General features: G+C 42.1%; 1 pseudogene; it reads left to right on the plus strand.

Moving 5' to 3' along the window:
- The window catches only part of LOC143410949 (teneurin-4-like), a 367,450-nt pseudogene that overhangs the window by 177,054 nt on the left and 164,600 nt on the right, over nt 1-25,796 (plus strand).

Genomic DNA, 25,796 nt, shown 5'->3' on the forward strand with positions numbered 1-25,796 from the left:
AAAGATGGAGCAGCCTACACAAAGACAGAGGATGGCAGATAAAAATATTGGTAATTTCAGGCACCTGTGCCAGAAGAGTGAACAGTAAAATGTCCATTTGTGCATTTCCTTCTCTATGGGCCTCAGACTCCATTTTACTGAAGGCTTCTGAATATAGAACTGCAGAAATCCTAGTGAGCAGGTGGACCCTGGCTGCCCACCCCTTCAGGAGACAGGCTGTACTGGGCAAATGCATCACAAATCCCTTGTTCTGTGTTAGCCTTTCCCATCCACTGATTCTTCTCAGCAGTCTCTGCATGTAAGAGAATTAGTCATTACATTGCCAGAGATGGAAACTGAGCTCTTTCCAGCTCAACAATGCATTCAGATGGAATGGCTGACCCTGTATAGACCAGGTGTGGCTCTACCCCTCAGAGCCTTCCTATCCCTGGGCCCCGTTTCTGAGATTCACATCCAACATGAGGCTTTTGCCATCCTATCTGGGCTTTCCTCTGCTCCTGCTCAGAGAAGGCAGCTCACAGGAATTGAGAGCTTGCCTCATGCTACACTGTTCTGCGTGTTACATACATTTCTTCATTTAATATTCTTATTAATATTATCCAATAAGTATTTGTCAAGTCCCAACCATGTGCAAGGCACCAGGTTATTTTTACTTCCCTTTTAATAGATGAGAAACTGAAGCCCAAGAAAGCTAAGTCATTTGTCCAAAGCTGCATCACAAGCTGGAGCACTGGCAGCCTTGACCAGAGCCTGACCTCATTCTGCAGCAGTCTGCTCTCTCCATAGCTGGGGAGCAAGAGGGCCTGGGCTGGTTCACGCCATCTGAACAGCTGAGAGGATAAGGAGAGAAACAGACTTATTTTCTTATGGAAGAAAAATTAAGGTCCATCTGTGCTGTGAGTGGGTGTGGTTTACACCCAGAGTGCTTCAGGAGGCCTGGGTGATGCTGGAAGACCCATCCATACTGAGCACTATCACCCTGTGGAATTTGGTGTCCTCCAGGCTTCATTTGGCATCAGTAGATTGTCACCAGTGTAACATTTCCCTTTGGAGAAAACTCTTCCTGCTGGTGTGTGGCGGGCAGATAGGTTTATTGTGCCCTTAAGCCCAGAGTTAGATTTTTTCACAGGCCCCAGTCATGGAGGAGAAAAAAGTGACAGGACCCTTAATTGTGGTGTGGGCTCATTTTATCATATTGTATCAAATTGGACCACTCTGTCCATCTCTATAATTCTTCAAGACCTGTTCCTCTTGTCTGTGTCTCTGGGTCTGTGAGCACTCATGCAATTCCTCCCAGCTGTGCATGCAGAAAGGGTATTTGGATGGAGACAGAGTAGAAGGGGAAAAGAGCTGTAAGTGAAAGTTTGGGGATAAGTAGCATTTTTTCTTTTCCTGAAAATTGAAGTCTTTTCTTTGACCTGGTTGTTAACTTTTTCTGTCATTATCAGATCTATTAAATCGCAGACCTACACAATGAGGTGCATACACCTCATTGTGTAGGTCTGAGACTGTTGATAGTCTACATAGGAGAATTTTTTTTTGCAAGTGTCTATATATGAAATACAGCCTGAATTAAATTAATTCATTTAAGTGTTCATTCATTAATTATTAAGCAATGGAAATAATAATGTTTCATATTTTCAATGCATTTTATAATACATAAAGAACCTTCTTTAAATTTAATCTATACAAGAATCTGGAAGATGGTTTTCAATTATTTCCATTTACACAGATGAAAAAACTGAGTGGTTAAGTAACTGACTTGCTGGGGCAAATGGTATGGGCCAGAACTGGAGGCCTGGCTGTCTCTCCTACAGAACTCCACTGAATAGTAAGTCTGGCAGGGAAAACAGCAAGAGAGGGAGCATGAACAGAAATAGCATCCGGATAGCACTTTTAGGATATGTGGGAAATAATGGTAAGGGCCCAGGGCAGACAATACTTCTGGCTGGGAGTGATGGTGTGAGTCCTCTTGAATGAGACCTGGAAGGATTGACCATTAGCTTCTTTAAGAAATAGAGAAGTTAATGGCCATTCCAGGCAGAGGATACTAAGAGCAAAAGCATGGATCTGACCATGCAGATGTGTCAAGGGACAGAGAAATCCACTCAGAGTGAGACTCCTGAGTCAGGAGAGGTCATGTGGACCAACAGACACTGTGCTCAACGGTTTTGGAAATGCTCTTTTAAAATCATTTCTGCACAGAAGGGATCAAGTGTGTTCTCGGGGAAACTCTGCCAACGATATTTGAACAGGAAGACAGTTCCACGTCATGTTGAGACTGGCCATGTTATTTCCATCTTGGTCATTTTCACAGTTCTTTATCTCATCAGAAGGTCACATCATGGAGTGGCTAGCAGCAGACTCAGGTCAGTGTGGATCTGACTGGGATCTGATTTCGTCTCTACCTCGTACTAAACGGAAACCTCAGGCAGATTGGTGAACCTCTTTTGTCTCTGTTTCCTCCTCTTGCAAATGAGGGTAAGGATACCTATCTTACAGCCTTCCTGAGGATCCAGTGACACTGTGACTCAGCGCAGTGCTTGGCACAGTATAGCTTCCAGCTAATGAGACAGTAACTGTTGCTTATGTTATCATCATTGTCATTATCATGATCATTGTCTTCATGATGCCTGGAATTCTGTGCAGCCTTAACCTTCATAACACAAAGACTGAACCCAACACAGGGGCTGTGAAACTTGGCAGCAGGGGACTCACATCTACTGAGTGTCTCGTGCTGTGTAGAAAAGGGTAGGGAGGCAAGAGAACGTGGCATGATCCCAAAGAACAGGGGACAGGAGAGCTATAAAGGGTAAAGAAGAGACAGCAAGCACTCTGCTGTAAAATTTTAAAGTGCTCCTTCAAAATGCTTCTCATTATGGAGAAATATTATCCCAGGTTACTAATCCGCATGGCAGATTCCATGTTAAGCTGTCTTCCCTCATTCTCCTTACCAAAGTGAATGATCCAGAGGGAAAAGGTCTATCTTAATAATATACACACAAATCAAAACTCCATTTGAGGTACAATGAAGATGCCTCCTGATTGACTTTGACCATGGAAAAAAATCAGTTACATGGTCGGTGTGCCAAAGGAAATCAGGAAATGGAAATGTCACTGTAGGGCGGAGCAAGAGTATGTGTTCTAGTAGCTATGGAAATGGAGCATAGCAACAGGCATCTTTTCCTTCTGTAGGCTGTCAAGATTCACCAACCCCATGTTTTTCTTCTGCCCCATTTGATCTTTAGTACAGGAAAAGGAAGGGATGCCACATCATAGAGGCTGATCTTGCCTCAGTTGAGACACCTTTATGCAGAGATTCCTTAGTTAGTTAACCATCTGATGAGTGTCCACACTTAGGTCCAAGTGACACAATGAAAGGAATCTAGCTATGCTGAGTGTCTGCCAGCATCCCTGCCTTGGGAAATGACAGGCACTCCCCAGATCTGGAGCTGTCATGTTGTGCTACCTAAAAGGCAGTTTGGGACAAGCAGGCTGTCCTTGGATCTCTTCGATGCCTGAATCAATAATGAAGGCTTGAATATAAAGAGAAGCCTGTGGCCTTCCCTAGCATTAGCCACGTCTTCTCTGTGGGTCATTCCCTGAAAGTCTATTCCCTCGTCAATGATCTTATCAAAAAATCTCAGGAATGAATGTAAACCTGTGTTTCTTTGGCCACAGTGTGAGAGGATTTTAGGGTTCAGAGTCACTGAGACCTGCTCTGGGATGGTGGTGCTGCTATGATTAGTGGTGCATTTGTAGATAATTCCAGGGCCCTGGTTTTCTAAAGATATAGAATTCAATTATTAATGTCTACTTTGTAGCTCTCTTTTGAGGCCCCTAATCTATAAAATGGAGTTACTAAGAGCATCCATCTTAGAGAGCTAAATGACATAATGAAAGTGACTCCTTCAGCATTATATCATACACAGGCCAAAGTTTTCATAGGTAAGAACTGTTGTCTTGATACTGATCCTCAGGGTGTCTGTCTCCTCCTTTTCTTCTTCACTCCTCTGGACCAGATGCTGGAGGGTAGAAATGGAAGGAATAATCCTCATGACAGCCTCATGTGGCCTGTCCTGTGGGTTGTTCCCCTTATCTTAGGTCATGAGACGGCTCCCTCCATCTGGGAAACAGTGCCTGATGTAAGGACAACCAACAAGGAGGATTCCTCCTCTTACGGGATTTTCTGCTGTTCCAAAAGGACAGAGTCATTTCATGGCAAGAGCTCAGAGCTAGGGGTCTAAAGATATGGGCTCTGCTCGGTCCTAGGTCCTGTCACATGCACTGACTAATCTGGGTGGACTCCATCCTGAAGGCTGATGCTGCCCCCAGACAAGTTGCTTACATGGTTTTGGTTGTGGCAACCAGGATATGACAAAGTGGGGCTCCATACTTTGTCCGCAAGAGGAAAGTCCCTTACAACTATCTCAAAAGAGCAAATCTGCACATGGTATCAGCCACAGTTTTTCCTTACTTTCCTTTACACTTTAATTTGTTTTGGAACCATTCAGATCTGGTTCCAGTGCAGCTTGAATCACTTCCTATCTGTGTGTCTCTGACCAAGTCTCAGAACCTCTCTGAACTTCCAGTTTTCTTACTCGTTATACCAGTTTCTCAAGGTTTACCTAAGGATTGAATGAGATAGTGCACGTAAGTCCTCATGTCTAATGTCACGTGCACATGGCACGTGCCCAAAGTTAGGTTTTCTTCCTTCTGCCCAGCATCCTTCTCTTCCACCTCTCTAGTCTGAGACAGTGGTAGAACTTCCTTTTTAATGTAAACAGTGCTTTTGGAAACTAGAGGACAACATTTATCCAGAACCCTACACAATAGGTAACTCAAGACTTGTTGATTTTCATGTACCTTTTTTATTTATTTATTTTTTATTTTTCAGTTTTTGGTGAACACAACATATTTATTTTATTTGTACATGGTGCTGAGGATCGAACCCAGTGCCCCGCGCATGCCATGCGAGCGCGTTACCACTTGAGCCACAACCACAGCCCTCATGTATCTTTTTTACAGGTTTTTTTGTTTTGTTTTGTATATGTATATGTATCTGATTCTACAGAAATGTGGTCAGGAAAAACATGCAATTTTGTGTTCTACTTCCCCTCCCCCTTAACATTATATCTTAAGATTTCCCTCATTGCTGGTTGTCATAGTTATTTTTGAAAATGATTGCCTTGTATTCCATCCAGTACCTGTACCATAATTTAGCTAAGTTCTGCTATTTTTAGACATCTAGGTTGCTTCCAGTTTTTTCCTATTACACTGCAGTATACCTCTTTGTTCACAGCATTTGGGTGGCAGGTTTCCAGGGATTGAAGCCATGGGTGTTAAACCACTGAACAACATTCCTAGCTCTTTTGTATATTTTATCTACAGACAGGGTCTCACTGAGTTGCTCAGTACCTCACTAAGTTGCTGAGGCTGTCTTTGAACTTGGGATCCCCCTGCCTTGCCCCACTCACCCACCAAGCCACTGGGATTACAAGCACGCGCCACTGCACCCAGCTTGTTCATTGCATCTTGGTCTGAAACTTCTGAATGTTGTGGATTTGTAGCAAAACCAGGAATATAACCTTGGAAATGAAAATCTGTTGTTGTTCTTGCTGTTGTTTCCCCTGCTAGATGACATAAGTCAAAAGAGCCCATTGATTTGAATTTTATACCAATGACTTTAATTTAAAATAAACCAAAAGTCGCCCAAATCAAAGCATTTCATATACACAGGAAAGTGGGTAGCTGTATGGCTGGATTGGGTCCCACTGCCTTTTGAAACTCAAAGTGCCACTTGAGTCAACAATTCTTTATGGGCACAGTTATTCTGGTCACTCCCTGGCGCTGCTAGCGTGCTCACACACTGTGTTCTGCCCTGCGCTTGATTTTGGAAGAGATGCCCGCACTCTGACAGCAGGAACTCTCCTGTTCTCATTGGCCACTTCTGCATAAAGACTTTGTTAATTGCCTTCTGCTGGTTGGGTTCTCTGGGGGAACCTTCAAGGTCTGCACATCTATGGAGCATTTTCTAAAAATGTCAGGTTAGAGCTTGCACTTTCTGAGCCATCTCTCATGTCTTGCTGGGTAGGAAAAGGCAACAGGAAAATGTCAGACTGACCAGAGCCAGGGAATCAGAACTTCCGCCATCCTGGCTGCTGGCTTTTAGAACTCATTAACATTTCTGTGTGGGTTATCCTGTGGACCTCTACCTTTCCAGAGCCTCTTTCTGAACTCCTTAGCATCTCTTCACCTTTTCATTGAGTTACAAACTAGTCTAATGGGAAAACCAGGATCAGGTTTCTTATGTAGGTCACTTTCAATGTACTGAGCAGAGTTTTGCACCATAGTTATAAATACACACAGCAGGGTGTAATTTAGATAATTCTGTGATGTACACGGGTGGTGGGTGGTTACCATTAATTCTTCAGAGAATAAGGAATACAGTAATTATAATTTATATTGTTTCAGTAGTTTGTTGCATCCTTTTCAGGCTAGGGAGACACATGTCTTTTTTTTCTTCACCATTCCTTTCTTCCTTCAATCCTTCCTTCCTTCCTTTCTTTTAAATCCATGGCTATTACTTCCAAATCACTTGGCTAACATCCATTTACTGCTCTACACAGCTTTAAATGAGGGCTATTGTGGGCCAGGGAATATTTATTATAACCACCTCCCCCACAACATTTATTTTAGCTTAAATTTGTTTATATTATATTTAGCCTTTACATTGCCCATATTTTATCTTCTTTTTAAAGTAAATATAGAAAAGAGGTGGTATGGTTTGGGAACTTGTCTCACACTTATATCAGCTCTGTGGTGTTGAGTAACTTCATTTACCTCTCTGAGTAAATCTGAGTATGTCACTATAACTCAATTTCTTTTCTAGTTCCATCATATATATATTCCCATTAATAATTTTCAACCTACCTTCATATGAGGATGAAATTGAATAGTATAAATAAAGTATTTGGCATTTAGTATGCACTGAAATGAGGAAAATTTTTGTGTTGGCATTATCATTTAGATGACTGTCATGGATGAAGTGGTCACTTGAGCTTGCTATTCAAGGGATAGTCTCTAGCTGAGTATATGTCTGTCCTTTGGAAAGATAAGAGCAAAGCAGACTATTTCCCTTTCTCTCTTGCCCTTGCCTATCACCCAAGACTATAAAACTAACCACCAGCCAAACAACACAATGAAAGAATCAAGAGGTCACAACAATGACTTATATTTAATATCCTGGATCACAGACGAAAGGTCTCTCTTATTTTGGCTTTAAGATGACGTTGCTGGTTGAACTTGAACTTCGTATCTCTTAATCTCTGCCTTATCCGACTCTTGTCTCTAATTATCACCTGCCAGCAAGCCATTTCTCAGTCCAATCTAGGTGACCCTGGGTTCCTTTCCCAACCATGCAGCCTCCAAATTACTTCTGGATGGCCAAGTCACCTGGAGTCAGACTCAGTTGGAGTTGGAGACAGAGCTTTGCTTTCTCATGTGGCTTTCAGGAATGCACAGGTCACAGAAACACCCCCTACCCACCCCAGCCTCACAATTGTATGGGCCAGTATGATTGCAGTGGGTAAAAAGTTAAGAGGAAAGGGCACTAATGTTCACCCCCCCACACCCCCACCCCCAGGCATCTGAGTCCTAGGGACCATGTTCACCTTCAACACTTCTTTCCCTTCAGTGTGTGTGTGTGTGTGTGTGTGTGTGTGTGTGTGTGTTTTCAAGGAAGGACTCACTCTGCATCTTCTTAAAAAGAAGAGAAAGTTCTAACAATAAAAATGTTTCTCTTCACAGAGCTGTGAGAGTTCTATTCATTCTGGGATTAGTTAATTCTCATGACCTTTTAACAAGACAGCACTTTTTGCACACTTAGATGAGATAATTGATTCTAATGGGGGAAGAAGCGCTGCTCATTTAACTGCATGTATCTGAGTTGTCTGCAGTTCAAACAAGTTCTCCATTACCTTTGGAGTTGCCAATATATAGATTAAAACAGTAAGAAGGTAAGCAGAAATGTGAGCTAATTCAATCTTGGAAACAGAGTGCTCCCTCCTTCCAGGCAAGTGAACTGTTTTATTGTTATTATTGTCACCTCTCAGAGGAGTGGAGAGCAGCATGAAGCACCTTATAGGAATCGGGTACTTAAATCAGTGCTCAGTAAATGTCACCTACTATTGTCACTATTATTATCAACAGCACCAATGTAGAGGTCAGAAAACATGACAATCGCACATATGTGCAGTTTGCAATGCACTTTTGCCACATGATACTTCATTGATAGCAACTGTCTTTTGCAATATTAGTATCCCATTTCTCAGTTTGGATACCTTGACTACAATTCAAAACCAGTTTTCTTACCTCTGGTCCCACTCCACAGTAACCAAAGGGAAAGCAAAGGGTTGATCTCATGACCATTGCTGGGTATGGCCTCCTGACTAAGTCAAACGTGTGTGTCCCCTGGATGGCTTGTGTTTGAACCTGAAGTCAGAAGCGTGCACTATATGCTCTAGGAACTCTATGGGGTTTTTTTTGTCTTGAAGGCAGTCACACACTCCCTCAAAACCACCATCTGTGACATCTTCCATAAGATGGAAGCCAGGAGCCATAGCTGCCTCTCCCTCAAGGATCCCGTGTTGCTACCTAAAAAGAAGTAAAAGTCTGGAGGCCGTTGACATGTTGAAGGAGCAGTCTTTCTAATGCCTGCATTGCTAGACTCAAGTAGGGAGGGGCAGTGCAGCTAAGTAGGTGGAACCTGGGCCTCCAAGCCAGAAAGACTAGTGGTCTGTGTTTGGGGGATTTGAGCAGCTTGGGTTTCTCGTCTAGTCTCTGTCACTTGCTAGCCATTTCACCTTGCATACATCATTTGGTCTTGTTGTGCCTTGGTTTCTTCATCTGTAAAATGGGGTTATTAATACCCTTCAGGATTGTCATGAGAGTTAAAGGAAATGTTGCTTTTAATACTCTTAACACAATGTGTAGTACATGGGGAGCACTCATAAACAATAGTTTTATGATTGTCATAAATTTCAACTAACCTGAGTTTTTAGATTAATTTATTTATTACTAAGACATAATATCTGTACATCTTTATGGAGCATAAGATGATAATTCAGTATACATGTATACAAATGAATAATGTTCAAATCGGGGTAATATGCATTTCCCAACTCCTCAGGCATTCATCATTTTGTGTACTGGGAAATTTTGCCTTCTGAGTTTTAATGTATACCTCTGTAAACTGGGTCTAGTGGGGCTGCCAAGAGGATTGGACATAATATACATATGTTACCTGGCATGCTCCCTGTCCCATTGCAGGACCTCAACAAGTGCAATTACTATGGCCTTCATCTGTCTGTGGATCTTCTCTGCATTCTTGAGGCCTTCCTTCTGGATCAGCCACCTCCTCCTCTGGGCCTTATCCTTCTCAATAGACTTTGTTATCTGTCTGTCTTCCCTCCTTTCCTATGAGCTCATGGAAAACATGGATGGCCTGATTCGATGCCATCTCTGTAGGTTGCTTCCAGATCTTTCCTATTACACTGCTGGCTATAGAGTGGGCTTTTAGAAAATGTTCATCATTGGAACAAAGGAGCAAAAGCATCTCACAGCACCTGGGCAGAAGGGTTGGGAGACTTGAGTGTTTCCTCCATGTGTGGGAAATCGGTGTAGGCCTCTTGAAGGTGGTGAGTCTGGATGAGTCTTGAATCCAAAAGTGGGATTTAGGCAGGTGCTTTGTACTATATCACAAACTTTTTTGGAAACAGTCTTCCTAGCCCTTTCAGGCACTGTGTCTCAAACAACATTCATGCTTTGTTGTCTTGTGATTTTTTTTAGATTGTTGTATGAGACTATTTGCAATTGCTACACTGGAAAATGTTTTTTAAACAGAAATGCATACACATGGTACACAATGAAAAGGTACAAAAGATACATGGTGAAAAGCAAGTCTCCCTCCTCCCCTGACCCTACAGCTTTTTCCTTCAGAGGATATACCCACTGTTATAACTATCTTTCATATCCTTTTTGAAATATTCTGTACAAATGCAGAAATTTATTTTAACTCAAAGGTAGTTTGTCAAATACAGTCAGCTATACATTATAGTTTTCATTCCAGAAAAATATATAAAAAGCTTTTTCATTCTCCTGTAAGGTTATACTATTTTGCTGTAGATAATAGCTTATCTAGCCCCTATCAATGATTGGTTTGTAACATTTTGCTATTTCAAGTTATACTGTGGTGAATAGCCTTATATGCACACCATTTAGTACACATGTGAGTATACAGGTGAAATTTCAAGAATGGAAACTTTAAGTTCCAGGGTAAAGAGTGTATATATTTTAAATTTGATTAGATTTATCAAATACCAGTTTAATCTCACATTAGCAAAGTATGAGAGTACTTGCTTCCCAAATCTCTGCCAATATAGTATATTTTCAGTCCTCTTTATCTTTGCCAAACCATATGTGAAAAATAATATTTCAGAGTTTAACTTACATCCCTTTCACCATGAGTAATGTCAATAGTCTTTTCCTATGATGCAGAGTCACTGGTATTTCTTATTCTGTAAACTGTCTGTTCATATCCTATGCCTATTTTCCTACTAGGTTGTTTGATTTTGCTTATTATTGTGAAAGTTATTTTTCCATTAAGGAAATTAACTCTTGGTGATACAAATTGTAATTTTTCCCTCTAGATTGTTATTTATCTTTTGAAGCAAAAGGCCAAGACCTCCTGAAACTCCCCGTCCTGGCTCAACCAGACCGTGAGCCCCTCGAGGGCAGGGTCAAGCCTTAATCGTCTGTGTCTCCAGTCCCCTGTGCAGGGCCTGGCACTGTAAGAGCCCCTTTCCTGGGCTTTTGTTGAACTGAACTGAATGTCTGTGTTCCCCACCCATCCCACCCTCCCCTTATGGCTTTGGAGCTCCATTTCCACCTCCAGCAGAAAAAGATGACTTTTCTCATTGCTCACCACAGCCATGCACCTGTTTGGCCTAAACTGGCACCTGCAGCCGATGGAGGGGCAGATGTATGAGATCACGGAGGACACAGCCAGCAGTTGGCCTGTGCCAACGGACGTCTCCCTGTATCCCTCAGGGGGCACTGGCTTAGAGACCCCTGACAGGAAAGGCAAAGGAGCCACAGAAGGTAGGGTTGCTGCGTTGTCCGTGTTGTGAGTCCTCTGTGTCTGCCTTTGAACCAAGGAGACCTCCATCATGCACGTCCTGTGCCTGGCTCACAGCTCCTTGCTCTAGCGCTTCCTCCATCCCTCTGCACTCCACGCCGGCTGCCAGCCCACCTGTGTCTTCATTGCAGTTCCTTGTCACTATGAGCTCAGAGTGTGCTCTGGCAGGGTTCATGGTGCTCAGTGATATCCCATCCCACGCCTCAAGGGGAGCATCATGGGTGTTCACACTGCTGGGGTGGCCATCTTTGTGTGGGGTCAAGACAAGCTCTTCTGGGGAAATCTCATGGGCTGAATGGACATCTGCAGGAGTGGGGAGTGGTGAGGCGGTTAGATAATGTGTTATAATGGGAAGGTTTCTGGATCTCGTGGTTTAATGATAACACTACTTCAGGTATCTAGCATTTACCAGCCATGTGACCATGAGCAAGTTACTTAGTTTTCCTGAGCTCCACTTTCCTCATCTGCAATAACAATAGTCATTAATATTTGCATAGTATGTTTGTTTCAAAGTTGTTTTTTTAATCAAGATTATTTCATTTCATATTTAATCCTCACAGAAACCCTGTGAGGTAAGTATAATAATTTTTGCCCATTTTAGATGCAAAAACTAAGAATTGTGTTAATTGACTTGACCAGAGTCACACAGCCAATAGATGGTGGAGTATGGAATATGATCCCGGGGCTCTTGCCCTCTGCATAATCTTTCTTACCTGACCCCATCCCACAGTTACAGGACCCCAAAAGAAGTGTGGATGTGAAATCCTATAATATAATAAAACATGAATATTTCTTTCAATGACAGAAATGGTGGTGGCATTTGGATTTTGGCATTTTTTAATGGGAATCCATAAGCCTATGTTCTGAATGTCTTAGAGATCTTTCCAACATGCCATAGACATATGTTCTTTCAATGTTAGCCAAGAGCAGTGCAGACTCACCAAAACTGGCACTAAGAAAGTCGTCTGAGCTCACAATTCAGAATGGTTGTCATTCTGGGCAATATATGCATCCCTTTTCCTGCATCTGCTGTGACCTACATTATCTTTCTGGTTTTCTTCATAAAGTAGCTATAGCTAGCCTTCATTGCTCATCTTTCCTTTCATCTCTGTGAACTTAGAAGTCATGTCTTCTGAGCCTCTCTGTTCTTTCAAGGATTTGTATTCCAGCCATTAGTTTGGTTAATAGAGTGGCATATTCTTGGTCACAGTATCTACTTATGACCTCTGAGATAATGATCTTGAAGTCCAAAGTCAACTCTTGACCTATGGTCATCATCAAGGGAAGTAAAAACTGGGCACATTTCCAAAGAGCTAAACTAGAACCCCTGCCCAGTGTTTTGAGGGCAAAGCTAATCTCCTTTGTAAAGGTTTTAAGACTTAAAACACTGCATAATTTACATTTTTTGTCCTTAATAGAATATGGAAGGAGATAGTATGACTGAGGCCATTGGAACCGCTTTGGGTTAGGAGTCAGGAGCCCTGAGTTACAGTCTAATTGTTGCTACTGAACTGTGGTACAACCTTAAGCAAATCCCCTGAACAGATGTTCTGGGCTTCATTTCCCTCCTCTTCAAAAGAATATTGAACTCGATTTTTCTATAAGGTGCATTGAAATTTGCAAGTTCTGCATATGAAATTAGTAATAGAATCACCATATAATTAGCTCATGGCTCTACAGAATTTTTTTCCAAGATGGCCCTGTCCATGGTCCTGCATTTTGGCTTGTGATGCTAATATTAGTTTATAGTGTCAGGTGGCTTAGGTAAATAGCATAAAGGGAAGAGTGTTTTTTAGATGAGCATGTTAAAAACATAGATTTAAAATATGCTTAACCCTCAAGGAATTGGCTGAGGCTCTCACTTAACAAAATGTGTTTTCTTCTTTCCATGATCTCTAACAGACATTCTTTAAACAGGAGTTAGATCTATCTGAAATCTCCCACTCTAATGAAATTAGTTTGTGGGTTGTTTCAGTTTTGTTTAGTTTTTCCCAAGGAGCAGGAGGTGCAGATAAGAGGCAACACAAAATTGCACAGACTTATTGGTTTATTTTAATTGGAGTATTTTTGCTTAAAGGGATTATCTGTCATTACTGATGCAAATGGAAATCCTGTTTACCAACTCCTTAAATGCAGTGCAGTGCTGGAAAGTGGTCAGCATCAGAAGCAATTACTGTGATGTAAAATATATCATTCTATAAAACAGAGGACAAAGCTTCCTATAGTTTATGTGAGACCACATGGTTCTTAAGGTTTGTGCCCTGGTCAAACCAATGTCTACTCAGTTTATGTTTTTAATTGTGATGCTAAAACTCTAGTTCCTTAGACATATCCCAAGGGGAAAAGCCCTTAACTCTGAAGTAAGTGCATATTTCTTATCCCTTCTGAGGGTATCAGGGAAGAGAGCTGATTCCAGAATTAAGATTAGAGTTCCTGCTCCACAGTGCAGGGGAAGCAGTGTAGTGTGATGGAAGATAAATACTCCGGAGCCTCGACGTCCAGGATGTGATTCTTGACCCTGCTTTTTATTGATTCCGTTAACTCTTGCCAGTTACTCCATATCCCTTGGCCTTAGTTTTGTCATCTGTAGAGCAAGGTTGACAACACCTTTGCTTTCAAAGCCTAGCAGTAAAGACGCATTCAGCAAATGTTCATTCCTCTTTTCTTGTCTGTTCGAATCCCCAGCCATTCTCTCTTGGGTATTAAAATCCAGACTAATTAACATTTACCCCCAACAGATCCTCAAATGGTTTGGGGGTATTTTTAAATATTTTTAAAGGGTATATATTTTTAAATTATACAAATTAAATATATGATAATCCCATATTACATTTTTCATGTCTTTGAGAGTAACATCAAACTACAATTCACCCTATATTTTCAAAGCAGCTGTGACCATTTCAGGGTCGTCATGGGACAGAAACCAAATGCAGCAACTTTTCAAAGCAAAGCCACAAAAACTTGTGTTATGCATTAATGGGGAAGGGGGGGAAAGCATTGAATAAACAAGCATTTCTGATGGTTGAATTGGTGGGCTAGGGATAGCATTTTCTTCTTTCTACAATGAAATCAAAATTGCCCATCAGTTTGAACCATGCAAATTGCTGCACACAAGCTCAGCTGGGCTCTCCAAAATGGAACAGCTTATTTTGATAACCAAATAAATTTCAAACAGTTGCTAAGGAAACTAAAGGATTCTTTGTGCAAGTTATTGCATTGTAAAGAACCAAAAAGGTAGAAGGAGGGGGAGATTGTTAGTTGGTTAGGAATTTAGAACCTATGTAGTTAGGTCTCAGTTCAGAAAAGTAAAGATGGTGATTGTAAAGCATATGGAATTTCACTTCTTCTAAATCTTCCTTGTTTGACCAAGCTATCCAACCATTTCAGCAATTCATTGAGAGATTTTATTTTATAGGCATGATTGCTAACTGTACAAAGAAAAGGATTGTCACCAGTGCAATATGTCCTGTGAAATCTAATGATATTGTTGGGAAGACCCTAATTCTGAGCTAAGCTCTGTAATTTTTGGTAAAGTTCTGAAAGCACCCAATGTTGTTATAGTGTACTTCTCACGGATGTCTTGAGACTCTGACAATTCTGGGACCTCTTTGTAGATTTCTAATTCATAAAAACAATCAACTTGAACCCGAGAAGGCTAGCAGTATTTTTAATGGGTCTTAGATATACCTGGTCAAGTCTTGATATTAGCCTGCATATCCATGAATTAACAGAACCATTGCTCCTTAAGAGGGCAGGTGTACCCACCACACTGAGAATGTCTTTTTAGAGTTTTAATTAATTGTTCATTAATTCAATCCTCTTAGAAACCATATTCTGATAAATAAAGAGGGAGCCCAAATGATTTCAACTCTAGTTTCTTAAGCTAAGTCTTAAGCATCCCCGTGCCTCCATATGCAGATTTTAATTGTGTTGCAGGAATCATTGAAATACTAAATGAAGGAACCTGCCAACGTAGTTGGAACTCATTAGACAGTAGTTTGTACTACTAATAATACCATTATATCTATCTTTCTCACTATTTCTCCTGCTAATATTTATTACCATTATCTTCCAGAACATGGGTAGGATAAGATTTTTATACACAGAGCTTTTCTCCACCTGATCTAGCCTCTCCCCTCCCTCATTGCCTCACCATTGGTGGATTTTGCTTTGTCATAGGAAGTTTTATTTCCTAGTGTTTATGGATGGTGCTCAGAATTAAGAACAAAGAATCTTACAGGATTTGAAAAGAGGAAGACAATAGGGTTTTTTTAAATTTTTTTTTTAGTTGATATGGACAAGTATCTTTATTTTTATTTATTTATTTTTATGTGGTGCTGAGGATTGAACCCAGGCCCTCACATGTGCAAGGCAAGCGCTCTACCAATGAGCTACAACCCCAGCCCCGGCAATAGTGTTTTAAAAAGACAAACCAGGAGGGAGGTGTTTCCAGCCCCCAGTTCAGCCAGTCTCAGGGGGTCTTCTCCCATTGGCTAAAAGGGATCAGCAGGCTGTTCTCTCTTTTCCCTCAATAGTCCCATTCCACTGGGAACCAGATCCCCCCAATTCAAGGTCCTAGTGGTGGGAAGGATATGCCCCAAACCAATATGTACTATTTTTATCTCATTGTACATACAAGGAAGACAATGTTTTCTCCCAGTGGGCCTACCTCATTGAGATACTAGAAAGTGCTATAACAGTCTCCCTTTGTCACCTCCTCTGGGGTAAGAACCAACATACTTATGCTGTTGTGCCCTACAGAGCTCAGAGGGCATCTTCGGGCTGGCCTCTGACCTGTAAGCCTATAGAACTTAGCTGATACAGTGGCTGTCTCCTGATATATGCTCAGTGAAGGAGAAAATGAACCATGCAGGCATCTCCAGCAGCATGCTAAAAAGAAAGAGCAGTTTTCCATTATTTATTTTCAGACATAGGATCTATTTGAATGCAGACAATTCTCAAATCGCATCAGTTCTGACTTTCACCGACTCACAAAGGAAATGAGCCCTTGGAATTAGCAGTCTTGTGCTTCTTTCTCTGCAATTCCTAGGAGTAAAAAGTTCAGCACATATCCTGCTTTTACTCCTTCTTAGTTCTTCCTCCCTCACGGAATTAAAAGCTGAGGGTACATTATTTTGTACCTGGAATATAAAAGGGTCACAGAACTGGGAACCCACAAAATCAGATAAAGAAGAATGTGAATAATTCTCTCCCATCTTAATGCTTTGTGAAGTTGGCTCCTGTCTTTGAAGTTTGTGAGTCACGGCAAAGTGATTGGTGTGTCTGTATTTTCAAGGTAGAAGTCTGGGACATGTTCCTTCCATAAGGAATTCAATGCAAACTCTTTCCCATACTAATGACAGAATACTGGTGGCACTTTTATTGATAGCGTGCATTTCAACTTTTTTTGTTGGCACATTTTTAATTAAAATAACATTTAACGGTTTGAAGCTAAAAACCTGATGTTTCTGCCTAGGAGTTTAAAGGGAATGATAACATATGGAGAAGTTTAACATTTAAATTGAATTTTATTATTTAAAACAGTAAAATATTTTATGACTACAACAATACCCTGCCAAGCTCCATTTCAGCATTAAATGTGCTTTGTAAGGAGTCTCACAAAGCCAGGGAAAAAAAGACATTTTAATTTCTTATTCCCCAAATGCTTTTTATAAAAAGTTCCACAAACGTGTTTTCTTTACAAATGGATTCTTGTTCTCTTCAAGCATCTTCTAACATCTCTGACAACACAAAAAGCCTCGGAGCCAGAATGCCCAGGGGTCCTTCCTAATGACAAACAAAATGTAGCCTGCTGACTTGATCTGGGTCTTCCGGGCTACTAAGGATGGCCTTCCTCATGTCTCTGTGGTCTCCCTTGTCCCTTCCCTACTTTTCAGAAGGCCGATGTCTGACAGGAAGTTAAGGTTTATCTCTTTCATGTGAGTGTGTTTAATTACTTAAGAGGGGAAGTTTGATAAACAGCCTTCCTTCCTGGCCTGGTGCCTCCAGAAAGCAGTCACTCTCCTGATTGGTGACAGAAATGGGCAAGAGACCTCACCCCTGACCCTCCATAGGGATGCTAGGCATCGGGCGGGGGGCCTGGGTTAAGTTTCCAAGTATATTCTAGACTTTGTGTATGAACTTGAGAAATTATGTCAACTTGACCTTCTTTAACATAAAAATGATATTCACCTCCATCCAAAGACCAAGAGGGATTTTTCAGACATGTATCCTCCCTTTGAAGGACTTTCTTCCTCATCTTTCTCAACCCACATCCGTGCTCCAAACACAAACCCCCATCCACGTAGCTGGCCTCAGAATTTGGCTTCTGATTTATACACCATCCAGTGAACTTTTAAAATACCTAGCTCCACTCAAGTCACACCCCCCACTGCTGGAAAACCATTCCAAGTCGGAGATTCAGTACCCACACCTTGCTCCCTCCAGCCTGCCTATTTTACCATGCAGCTCTTTATACACACACTCTCTCAAAATCACAAAGTTATTCTCATGTGACTGCAAATGATTATTTTTAGGATCAAAATATATTTTAACAAGCTGTGGAATTATGCAGTAAACAGATGGCCCTTGGGGAGGACCCATACATACTGCTCTGGAAGAATGCATATTTTTAGCAGAACAATTTGAGCATCACTGTGGTGGGGGGCAGTTCTGAACCTTCTTACTCCTGTGAGTAGGGGGATGCCTGCTGGCAGCGGAACATTACAGAGGAGTGAGGCTGAGCAGAGTCCTGGGTGCTGGGACGCTGATTCCTTGTGTCACTTGTGGTTAACCAAGATGCTTTTGTCTTCCTTCCTTCTATCTTGGTAGGAAAACCCAGTAGTTTCTTTCCAGAGGACAGTTTTATAGACTCTGGAGAAATCGACGTGGGGAGACGGGCTTCCCAGAAGATTCCTCCTGGTACTTTCTGGAGATCTCAGGTGTTCATAGACCACCCTGTGCATCTGAAGTTCAATGTGTCTCTGGGAAAGGCAGCTCTGGTCAGCATTTATGGCAGAAAAGGCCTTCCTCCTTCACATACTCAGGTAAGCAGAACCCTACCTGCCTACTGACCTCCTTGTGCTCCTGCTCAAATCTTTACCCAAGTCAAGAAGCCCAACCCTGATCCTAGAGCCCAAAGGGAAGTTGGTGTATTTTAAAGGCCTTTTATCCATTTGCCACCCTCTCAGACCCTGCCTTTCAGGCAAGTGAGATTTAATCCCTGAGGCTTTTTGCAAGGAAGAAATTATGAGAAATTTCTCAGTAACCTTTCTGCTATTACTCAGTCTCCTAAATTGTGTTACCCAGGAAATGTTATTGAGAGAAAAAAAATAGACAGTGAGTTTGAGTCCTTTTGTTATTTGCTGTGTAACCTGGTATTCATTACTCATCCTCTTCTAAGCCAGTTTCCTAATCTGTACCAGTGCCCACTTTGCAGGGCTGTTGTGAAGAAGAAAGAGTAGCATTTATAAGGCAGCCAGCATACAGCCTGGCTCAAAGTAAATGTTACTCCCCTAATCTCTGGCATTCCTTCTCTCCTTCAAGGTTACACTTTATGCAGACAGATGTGCACCAGAACCTTTGAAGAACTTGTCCAAGAGGCTGGGGGTGTGGCTTAGTGGTAGAACATGTGCTTACCATGTGCAAGGCCCTAGGTTTGATCCCTAGCACCAAAATAAATAAATAAATAAATAAAATGAAAAAATGAGAACTTCTTCAAGATGATTGGCATATTACTAATAATTAATGGCATACAGCAGAGACTTATGCAATGTCCTCCTAGCTCTGGAATTGGAGTAATATAAATCATAAGCATCCTCAGGTGTTCTAAGGCCACATGCAGTCTTCCTAACCCTGGTAGTCAGTTGAGATTTATAGTTATAAGCTAGACAGATAAATTTGATAAGGATGGAGTCACAGAAAATAGAGGGAGCTTGAGCCCCTGATAACTGCAGAACTGCCATGGTAGTCCTAGAATTCATGCCTCCACACAGTTTTCATGAAGTAGAATGACTACCTATCTTTTCTGTTTGTTTTTTAAGAGCTAGAAAGATGGATGGCTACTCAATTTGCTTGCTTGCTAATAGGTCAGTAGGGCTTAACCACCTATCTGTTATTAACACTGCATGTCTGTCTTATCTGGAGTCTTATGCTAGCAGTCTCAGATCAATTGGCATTTGAATTTGACACAGCATGCAATTATTGATAGACTTTTGGACTAATCCAGTTCAGTTCTTCTAAAATATCTCCCTGAAACTGGAGCCATTTAGAAAAGATTATTGACTAAAGACAGATATAAACCAAATCTTCAACTGTTCGTGAAGAACATTCCATTCCTACCAACACTCCAATCCCAGCCTGAGACCCTTGAGGTTCCATCAGTACTTGTGTAGAGCTCAGGACTGGGTTTCTAATCTTGGGCCAACATTGAAAGAGCATGGTTCTGTTTTAAATGAGGCCAGGTGAAGACTTGCCACACTTGCAGCAAAAAATATTTCCAAGACTAGGAAATAATGCCCGAATGATGCCACATTCACAAGAGAGGAAGGAGAGTATTACCATGAAATATAGGATTTGAGTTGGTTGATAGCTTTCCTGCAGCTTCTGCCTCTCTGTTTCCTTATGCAATCCCCCACCCCGCCCTGCCCCCGCCAGGAGAAGCCCAAAGAAAACATGGCATGTGCTGGAGCAGATCCGCTGCTAATCATACCTGTTTTGTGCTTTAGTTTGACTTTGTAGAGCTGCTAGATGGAAGGAGGCTCCTGACCCAGGAGGCACGGAGTCTGGAAGGACCCCAATGCCAGTCTCGCGGTGTCGTTCCCCCCTCCAGCCATGAGACCGGGTTCATCCAGTATCTGGACTCAGGAATCTGGCACTTGGCCTTTTACAATGATGGGAAGGAGTCTGAAGTGGTCTCCTTTCTCACCACTGCCGTTGGTAAGAAGCTCCAACTTCTGCTGTCTCTTTGGGTAGGAGGATACTTGGGACTTTGGGGGTTAATGCCAACAAGAGAATGAACGTGCCTTACTCAGAGCTGTAGATGCCACTCAGAGTATGGGGTGGGGCTGTCCTGCCTGGGCATGCTGGAGGAGGACTCAGCATGAGATGCAGGTACAACACGACAGACAGAGGGGCCATCCTGATACCTTCCTCATGCTGTCTGTGTGATGATGTATGGAGCAGCAGCCACCTTTCCAGACCAAGGGGATGGAACTAAGAACCAGACGGGAGTCTTGGATGACTGGCCACATGGCAGGAACATCTCCCCTCTTGGCTCTTGGTTCTCACCTTTTCATCTTCTGAGTCTCACTTGGTTCAGTTCGCTGACTTATTGTTTAGATTTGGCTTGATTTTTGATTTTGGAGTCAACAATCTCTGGGAAAGAGGATAAAGGCTGGAGAGAGAGTAAGAATAGCAGCACAGAGGGCTGGAGGAGCCATGTGGTCAGTCAGGTGTTACTGAGAGCAGAGGTGTCCTGGTCTCTGACAAGGGGGAGCCCTGGTGTCTTAAATGAGTACAAACACCATCACTCTTAATCATGCAAAAGGGCATGGCCACCTCAGGTCTATGGGTGTCTAGGTAGCCTGCTTCCCTCTTGGAAGAATTTCTCTTCTTTACTAACATAATAGATAGAACCCATCTCCTCCTTAGGTGACTATGGTGTGCTGAGGGACATAATCATCTTGGTGGTTTGGGTCAGAAAACGTGTTCTGAGTTCTGAGTTCTGAGTCTCTATTGGATGTACTGTGATACAGCCTGGAGATTAAATCTCAAGAGAAAGACAGGGCTTCATGAACCAGAACACCTGGGAATGGAGTGTCTGCCTAACGGACATCTCTGTGTCCTTTGGAGTTTACCTGAGAACTCTATCTCAGTCTATGGCTGGGAGTCTCTCTGACATGGAAAATGGAGTTGAATGAACATCTCTGAACTTGATACTAGGTTCCCTAAACTCATGCGAGACCCTGGTTCTTCCTTCTAAATAGCAGTGGTCATTTCAGGCCATTTTCTTCTAATTCACCATTTCATCCTTAGTTTTGAGGCAGAGGGAATCTCCCCATTAAATGCAAGGCATGGTTAATAAGCTTCTGCTATCAATGCAGCCTCATGGCAAAGTGAAGGAGGTGGGATCATCAGGCAGCTGGCTCTGATGAAGGAAACATCCCTCAGTGCTGCCCTATTTTAGAGGTCTGTCCTAGCTGCAGGACTCAGACTGCCTGGAGGGCAGTCTTCGGTCTCCCTGGCACCCGGTGGGTCCCCATTGCAGTTTCCTCAGTTGGTGAGGGAGTGAGTGTGAGCATGGCCTTTCCTGTGCCCAGGCTCCCATTAGCAGGACTGTGGACAGTCACAATCTCAGCAGGTGTGCTGCCATTGGATTCTGCCCTACATGTCTTCTTGAAGCATAGTGCAAAGCATGCTCAGGTCCAAATCTCCACCATGAGCTTGATCTTTCACCCCACACAGATCACTCAAGTTTTTCAGCACTTGGGGTCTCAAGATTCTGGAATTTGAAGCTGCAGCTTAGCAGTTGGAGGTAACATTGAGATGGAAAGTGCAGTCCCAGTCCCCATCTTGATAGCCCAGTTCTGGTCCTCTCCATCAATGAGAATGTCATTTTGTGGGTTTTGCTAGGCTATAGTATCTGCATCTTTTCTCTTTCTGGACATGGTGGCTTCAATTTAGGGACAAAATTATCAAATTATGGTGGTGCCGAAGTTATAACTCCCTGGTCTCCCAGCTCAACTCTTCCTAGACACAGTTCACAAGCAAGAATAGAGCACCAGGTTTGCACAGAACTAGGAGTTTTTATGGTCAGATTTCTGTTTTAAGAATGGTATAAATATAAAAGGATATTAATTTAAACTCCCAAAGAAAACTACTTTTAATTATGATATGCATCTTTGAGAAATAAAATAGAGATAAGATTTGCCAACTCGTGGCTTGTCAGTGACAGCTAGCTTCTTTGTCTTAACTGGGGTGATGGTCCTGCTTTTCCCCTGGCTGCTCTGTTTGTCCCTTAACCCTGTCATGTCTATGGGATTTCTTGTACTTCTCAGACTTTAATGTACTCATGAACCACTTGGGGGTCTTGTTAAAATGCAGAGTCTTTTCCAGCAGGTCTGGGGGACCTGAGATTCTGCATTTCTGGCCAGCACCCAGTGATATTAATGCTGCTATGGACCACATTTTGAGTAGCACAGGTTTCTGGTACCTCATTGGTGGTTCTCAAACACTTTGGAACAAAGAACTCTGTGGGAGGCTAGGTAAAAATTCAGATTTCTGGGCCTTTCTTCAGAACTCCTGAATGCCTCCAGTCGGGCCAAGTGATGGTGATTCTGATGGTCTGTCAACAGATTTTGAAAACAAACACCACATGAGGGACTACCCTTCGTTCCTTCCTTCCCTCCCTCTGTCCCTACTTAGTTTTGCAGCCATAGGCAGCCGTGTCACCTCACTGAATCTCAACTTTTCTTGTCCAGAAGCCAAAAATGTAAAAGTACTTTGCAATCCCCATTGTGAAGATTAGAGAGAGAGATATAAAATGCCTAGCACAGCTTCAGGCCTCCATATGTGCTCGATAAATGGAAGCTGTTAATATTCTCTGCCATCCTTTTTCTCCTTCCACTTTCTCTTGCTGGCTTTCTGACCTATCTGTCTCCATTCAAGCTACAGTGATTGTTTAATGAACACCGTTCTTTCCCCCCCCCCTTTAATACAAAAACAGACCGATTCTGATGTTGCTATTAATACCTCTTTCCCCAAGAGTCCCTGGCATTGAGTCTCAGCTGTCTGAGATCGTTACCTGTGAGCTGTGAGTTGTAATTTGTCTTGGCAGGTTAATTAAAAGTTTAGGTCTTGTTTTAGTGAAGTCATTATGGTCCCAATATACAATTGTAACTCTCGGATTTGCTTAACACACAAATTGGAATATGACCCTCCCTTCGTTACACATGGAAATGCAGACCAAGAATTTTAAAAGATCTGAGTTGTCAGAATCCAGAGTATTTATGTCTGTTTGTAATTAAGTAACGGGAGAAATAATTGTGTTTAATTTAATGAATGGCTGTATTGTGTACGTTTTTGCTTTTCCCTCCATTTAATGCAATCCAGCTGATGATTTTAAATTAAATGAGTTTATCTTTTGCCTTGAAAAAAATCTAAGAGCCTTTTACAAACTGTATACACAAATATATCCTCACAGAGACCTGATGTCACCCGAGCTCCCAGGGAACAAATGCATGTACATACATGCTCACACATGCCCCGCGAAATCCAAGACAGTTTGAAAATAAAACATAGCAGCTCTTTTCAGAAAAAATAGTCTGCCCCACCCCATCCCCCACATGCTCCTTGTTGAAGGAGGTAGGAGGACATAAACCACTCGCGGGGGTTTAATTCACCCCATCACCATTTACAAAGGGTTTTCGCATACATTCTTTAAATCTTGCAGGAACTCCATGAGGTGATTATTCTTATTTTTATTATCATCCCTGACTGCAGATGAGGAAATGGAGGTTCAGGGATGTTGAAAGAAAAGCTAGGACATGCATTCGAATCTGTCTGACTACAAAGCTCGTGATTTTCCTTCTTAAGCAATCTGCCTCCTCCCAGGATCCAGCCCCTTTGGGGCACCCACACTCATTTGTTTCCCATCCATTTGTTTATTCAGCATTTAGGGAGCATCTACTGTGTTTGGGGAACCATGTTTATCACTCTCATATATGAAGCTTATTCCTTACAAGAGCCTTAGACAAGAGATCTTTTAAGCTCCGATTTACAGATGAAGAAGTTGAGGCTCAGAATTTATTTGACTTGCTCAAAATTAAGAGCAAAGCCAGAATGAAAATTTGGACTCTAAATCCCACAAAGTCCCCACTGTGCCACAAGTAAATATTTTGTCATGGCTACTAGTAAATATTTTATTACTGTTTGTATTATATGAAACATAATTTCCCCTTGTTAACTTGCCTCCAATTATAAGTAACCATCTTACATCGACCCAGGAAGTTTTTTTGAGAAGTCATTAAAAAGACCATGTAGAAAATCTCACAGCGTCCAAATTTTTAAAAATAAAAATACCTTTGTATGAATTTCTTGCAACCCCAAGACCTAACAAGTTAGTATTACAGCATTTGGGTTCTTCAGATAGATAGCCTCTTATCTTTTCATTTCAGTTGATGCTGAAGCATAAAAGGATAGATCAACTTGACATTGCAGCAATGTGAGCCAAGCTGAAAAATAACAGAGGTGTGTTACAGTGGATTTCAAATCCCAGAGGAGAGAAATAAGAATCATTGGCAGGAAACAAAGACTGGGAATTTTTATGAGAAACATGCTCTGAAGATCTTCTTGGTGCTAATTGAAGAGTCTGTTTATGCCCAGGAAGCCACTGGAAAACAATCCATGTCCAGGGACTAGACACAGATTTAGTCCCTTCCCTCCCTCCCTCTCTCTTTCCTCCTTCTTTTTATCCCAGTATCCAATGAATATTGCATCCTTTCCCTTTTCCAAGATGGGGATGCAGGAAAGGTATGACATGGTTCCTGGCAAAAGTAGCTGGTAGTCTAGATTAAGCGAGATGAAAGCCTTATGGAGCAAGTGTCTCTAAGCCAAGGAAAAGAGCAAGAAAGGCCACCCCTGGAGCCACCAGCCCAAGGGCCAGGAGGGTTGGAGGAAGGGAAGGGCTTGTCCAGCTGGATGAGCCAGGGAAGGCTGTCTGGATGAAGTGACATTTGATCTGGACCTTAAAGTTTGGGCAAAATTTTCACATTTAAAGAAAGAAAATGGAGGAGCCTGCAGTGCTGCTCGATGGGAGCTCAGGGTGCCCTGAAGGGGGAAGCAGTAATCAAGGAAGAGCCTATGACGCCACCCTACAGAGAGTTCATAAGCACTGGGTGTCATGACAGGCTTTTGAGTAAGAGAATGGAATGATCAGAGGTGGGGGGTTTATCTTAAGAGGCCCAGAACAAGAGTCCATTAATTTATGTGGTCAGAGGGTTACTGAGATTGAGTCTGTGATTTCATGAGTGCACTGCAGGGGGCTGGGTGCCAGGGAAGACAGAAGGGGCCCATCTGTGATACCAGTGATATTTTTCCTCTGATTTCCCCATGATCCATTCCTCTTTGTTTCTAGATCTGCCTAGATACTTGCACCTACATTTCTATCTTCTGTGGGTCATCAAAACTGGGTCCTTCATGATTTTCCAAAGACTGTGTTAGACTTGCCATTTTTTCATTTCCCTTCCTTTGATTGGGCATTAGCCTCTGAGTGCATTTACAAGGATCTAGGGAGAAAAATCCCCAGCATTATACGCTGTAATTTGTGTAAGAATCTACCATGACCTCAAGGAAGAAACTCAGAAAAGTAATTGAAGAACAATTTTCAGTTTTAAATAATCACCTTCCATACCCCACCTCATGTCCCCTTCCTTTGAATATACTCTAAGATAGAAACACAGCAATGAAGAATCCAGGTCTCTTGGTAATAAATTAACCTTCTTGTAAATGACATTGGCAGCACTTTGTGAAATTTCTAATGGAAACACTTCTTTGGAAAAGTGTCCTGTGAATTCACCTCTCCTTGATACGGTGATTTATT

This window comes from Callospermophilus lateralis, chromosome 11 (assembly GCF_048772815.1).
Source record: "Callospermophilus lateralis isolate mCalLat2 chromosome 11, mCalLat2.hap1, whole genome shotgun sequence".
NCBI classification, from domain to species: domain Eukaryota; kingdom Metazoa; phylum Chordata; class Mammalia; order Rodentia; family Sciuridae; genus Callospermophilus; species Callospermophilus lateralis.